Genomic DNA, 4,628 nt, shown 5'->3' with positions numbered 1-4,628 from the left:
CAGAGACTCAAAGGCAGGCAGAGGAGGGGGCAGCTTCATAGTGAAAAGGGGGGTTCAGGTGCACCCCGAGTGGGGGCTGTGGGCCTGGGGAAGCTGTGGGCGGCCAACTGGAGGTGCTGCAACCTGTGTAGTTCGTTAGGGGAGCGTACTTGGCTTTCTCTGGTTGGTCCTGAGCTGGAAGCAGAGGCAGAAATTAGGGAAGCTGGCAGTTATTGGCCAAGTTTGGGCCGATTGCTACATCAGCTTAGAAACACATCCACACAGAAACTTGCACAGGAATCTTCAGAGCATTGTTACTCATAACAACGAAAAGGTGGAAACAACCCAAATGTCCCTCATCTGATGAGAAGATAAGTAAAATGTGGTATATTTGTACAATGCAATACTTTTTGGCCATAAAAAGTAGTGAAACACTGACATACTACAACACAGACGAAACTTGAAAATGTTATGCTGAGTGGAAGAAGCCAGTCACTAAAGACGTGTTATTACGTGATTCCATTTGTATGAAGTGTCCAAAACAGGCAAATTCAGAGACAGGAATAGATTAGTGGTTGCCAGGAGCTGGGATGGGGTGGGGTGGGGTGGGGAAGTGGGAGTGACTGCTGATGGAGACCAGTTTCTTTTTGGAGTCATGAAAATGTGCCAAATGTAGTATAGTGGTGGTTGCACAATTCTATGAATATACTACAAATCACTAAATTGTACACTTTAAATGGTGGGACTGTATGGTATGTGGTGACCAAGATTTTCTCTCCTTGACCAAACTCTAGCCAGGCTCCTCTGAGCCTGCTTCTGTGTCCTGTCCTAGAAAGACTTGATTTCCGACAGCTCAAGCCGCATCCCTGGGACGACCCCGGCCCCCCTTAAAGTGCCTGCCTGAGAAAACTCCAGCCACCACCTGAGGACAGGCATCTCGGGCCTCTGTGGGAACGCAGAGGCTTACCTTGCACAGGTGCTGTTAATGAACCAGATGGCGGTCTCACAGCCTGGCCCCCTGCCTGCTTTATAACTGTCCACTGCCTGACTCCACGGAGCTCTTCCCCTCCCATTCCCATGTTCTCGCTTTAAACCGCCAGTCACCGCCGCACAAATTGAAATTCTGTTCAGTTCATGCTGGAATTGTCCCCACTGCAAGTATAGCGCTGATTGGAACCTGCCCTTTGCACTACAGCGTCCGGCTGTGTTTGCCTCTGACACTGTCTCAGTGACGCTGTCTGGTGCTTCCTCCAGCAGCACATACACTAAATCAGAATGACACAGAGATTAGCATGATCCTGTGCAAGGGTGACAGGCAGATTTGTGAAACGGTCCACATTTTTTCAATTAAAAACAAAGCAAAACTTCAAGCAATATAGAACAGTGGAGCGAAGAGAGCAAAACCAAAAATCCCTCCACATCCATCCACGCCTCGGCAGCCGGTGTGAGTGTAGGTGACACAGAAGGAAAACTACTTGTAAAGATGGGATCATACCATGTGTCACCATTTATAATGTTTCATATAAATGTTGTCTCTCATTCATTGCATTATTTCGGTTAAAAGGGAGTTGAGTATATTTAACTTGGAAAAGAGAATTGTATCAATGCAAACAACACATTACATAAGGGCTGCAGGTGCTGTGCCTACAGAGCCAGCCGTGGTCAGAGGGCCCCACTGATGTGATGGACCCTGGGGACTTTGGGGACATGAGGGGATGTGAGGACATCTTTGTGATGTACACACACCTCACAAGTGCCCGTCCTGCTCCGGCCCTTTGAACAAGCCCTTCATGGAGTTTTGGATCCTGGAATGAGGCTGCTGGCATTTGGGGCAGCTGAAGATGAGGCGTGAATCTTGAAATTAGCCCAAAGGAGCACGGAGGGTTGGACAGAGCAGGTAAGGGCGGGTGGCCTGGGAAGAGAGCTGGCCACCACCAGCAGACCCAGAGACATGGCTGGGCCGTCAACGTCTGCCCTGCCTCACTCCCTTGTTACTGCAACTGATCAGTCTATGTTTTTATAAATAGTTGTTTTAAGTTGTTTCACCACAATACAAATTTGCACACACGGCAGGTTTTGGGGGGGGGCAATTACCTCCTTCCAGCCAAACCTGGGCCCTGACCCCTCCCTAGAAGAAAACCATGGCCACCAGGTCTCGGGTATTTTCCCCACGTTGCTTAAATTTAACAGAAAACAAACAAACAAACAAACCAAAACAGAAGTGAGGTGGAGGAAACGCCAGTCATCAGAAAGTATTTATTTTCCACAAGAGATATTAGTTCCCAAAAGATGAGGGAAACACCAGGAAAGTGGAGTCACCGGGTTTTGTTTCCCTCCCCTCCCCCACCCCTCCTTCTGACACCACCCTCTCCCCCACCTCCGAGTAGCTGACAAGCCTGAGGGACCAGAAGGCAGTGGAAGGGGCACCCAATACAGCCCCCGGGGCCCAGCACCACTGCCGGGAGGCTGTTCTGAGCTTAGTTCCCACTGCTGCCCTCGCCATCTCCAGGGGCTGGACAGCGGCCGTCCCAGACCACCCAACCACCTGGCTGGGGGCAGGGGGTACAGCTTGTCCTCATGGCCAAGTTGCTGTCCTCTTGGTGTTACAAGGAAAGGGTCTGTCCCTGGAGCTCAGACTCATGCTCTCTGGCCAGCAGGACCCCTTCTCAGGGCTGATGGGAGTGGGGATCCCGTCCTCTCCTTGCCCACACCTGTGACCCTTGAGGACACCCATGCCTGTGTGTCCCGTCCTCACAGCCACACTGTAATAGGCAAGAACCCTGTATTCCACGACAAGTTACTCACTAAAGGGATGTCACCTATAAATTATACATAAAGGCCTCGCTCTAGGAACCCTGCCTCCCAGGTGATGAGCATTAAGCTAAAATACCTTTTCTTAGTTCAGAGGAAACATCCTGACCAGGCCCACGTATGAATGACTGCACGGAGGAAGAAATGAACACATCCCCTCGGAGGCTGATGGGAACCAGGAAATGTTTGACTTTGACTCCCCCCCCTTTTAGTATAAAAGGAGCCTGAATTCTAACTCAGGCAAGATGGTTCTTTGGGGCACGAGCCCACCATCTTCTCGGTTTGCTGACTTTCCAAATAAAATCGTTATTCCTGCCCCAACAACTTGTCTCTCGATTATTGGCCTGTCAAGCAGCGAGCAGTACAAGCTTTGACTCGGTAACACCATCGCTTTACATCCCTGACGTCTAAACACTAGCGCTGTGTTTGGTGTGTCCTCGTTAGTTTTGCCTCCGTCCTGTTTGTAAAAGCTGAGCTCTGGTCTTGATCCTGCCCTAGGACGCCCAGGACCCCCGCCCTCCCCGGGGGCCTGGAGGGCCATCCAGCGTCCAGGACCGAGAGGGCCTATCCTGCCCCTCCCTGGCCTCTCCAGCAATCTTCTTGCCTGCCTGCCCGGGTTTAGTTTGTGGGTGGTCTTTCCCAGAAATTCTGGGTGGGGTTGGAAGGCTGGGGTCTGCCTGTCGTTTGGGGGCCTGAACTACAGCTTGGCTTCTGCAAGCTTCCAGATTCCACCACCCCGTGAACGCTGACCTGATTCCCCACCCTCTCAGGGTGACAGGCTTGTTCTGAGTCAAGGTCTAAATGACTCTTTAGCCCTGAATGTCAGTAACGACCAGGATCTTTTGGTCTCACGGTCATCTTGGCAAAGTTCCCAGAGCCGGGCGTGCCCTAGGTCTGTACATCAGCTGCTCAAATCCCTGCTTGGCTTCTGCTGTGCCTTCGAGAACATTCTGCCTCGGTTACAGGGTCACCTCTGACCTTTTGTCTGCCCTCGACCTGCCCAAGTGTCTGTCCTGGTGTTTCTAGTCAGCGTCCTGCCGTCACACCCCGTGCCCTCCAGCCGTCCGTTCCCTCAGCCACCCCCCCACCCCCATGGTTGTGGCCCCTCCTCTTTGAGGCAGATGGTTAATTGGAGCGATTCCTCTATTTCTCTCTGATGCCCTTTGCCCCTGATCGGGTCAACTCTCCCCAGATTGGGTGTTTGGTGTGTCCCATACAGGCTGTGGACGTTCTTTCTCTTTCCTTTCCTTTTCTGCCCCCCTTTCTTTCCTTCCTCTGTTCCTGGCACCTGAGTTAGAATTCAGGCTCCTTTTATACTAAAAGGGGAGGGAGTCAAAGTCATTTGTAGGTCACTCTGCCTCTTGTCTGGGCCCTGCCTCGTTTCTGAGCCCCCTGCTCTGAAGTAGTTTAGTCCCCAGGCTCCTTGGTGGCTGCCCTCCCTCCACCCCAGCCCAGGGCCTCCCGAGGGACCTGCCCCAAGGCGGTGCAACCAAAGGGGGTGCTACCTGGCTGCCCAGTCCCGGGGCCAGTGCTCAGGGTGGGGAACTGCTGGGTGGCTTCATGGATCAGGGCTGTGTCCACAGACCCCCCAGAGACCCACAGCCTGTGGCCAGACACCGACTGCCAGGAGCAGAGGCCTCCCTGCCCTCTGCGCACCAGGCCCTGCCAGCCAAGGAGCTCCAGCTGCTGGGCCTGGGCCTGCGGTGACAGAGCCGGGACGTGGCTCCCATTAAGGGGCCGGAGGGAGGCTGGCCACTGACCAGAGGGCCTCCAAGTGGCCTCTCTGTCATTTGTGCCTCTCATGGCACGGCCACTGGGTTCCACGGGGACCTTCCCAA

General features: G+C 53.2%; 1 non-coding gene across 1 annotated transcript; it reads left to right on the top strand.

Annotated features, from left to right (window-relative positions):
• The first annotated feature begins 1,220 nt into the window (after nucleotides 1–1,220).
• LOC130841079 (U6 spliceosomal RNA) lies at nucleotides 1,221–1,322 on the top strand. The gene has a single exon (XR_009050122.1). It is a non-coding gene; the product is annotated as a U6 spliceosomal RNA (small nuclear RNA).
• Nucleotides 1,323–4,628: the final 3,306 nt, after the last annotated feature.

The sequence above is a fragment of the Hippopotamus amphibius genome, chromosome 17, assembly GCF_030028045.1.
Source record: "Hippopotamus amphibius kiboko isolate mHipAmp2 chromosome 17, mHipAmp2.hap2, whole genome shotgun sequence".
NCBI classification, from domain to species: Eukaryota; Metazoa; Chordata; class Mammalia; order Artiodactyla; family Hippopotamidae; genus Hippopotamus; species Hippopotamus amphibius.
Note: the sequence above shows the minus strand (reverse complement) of the source record. Positions and strands in the feature narration are given on the sequence as shown.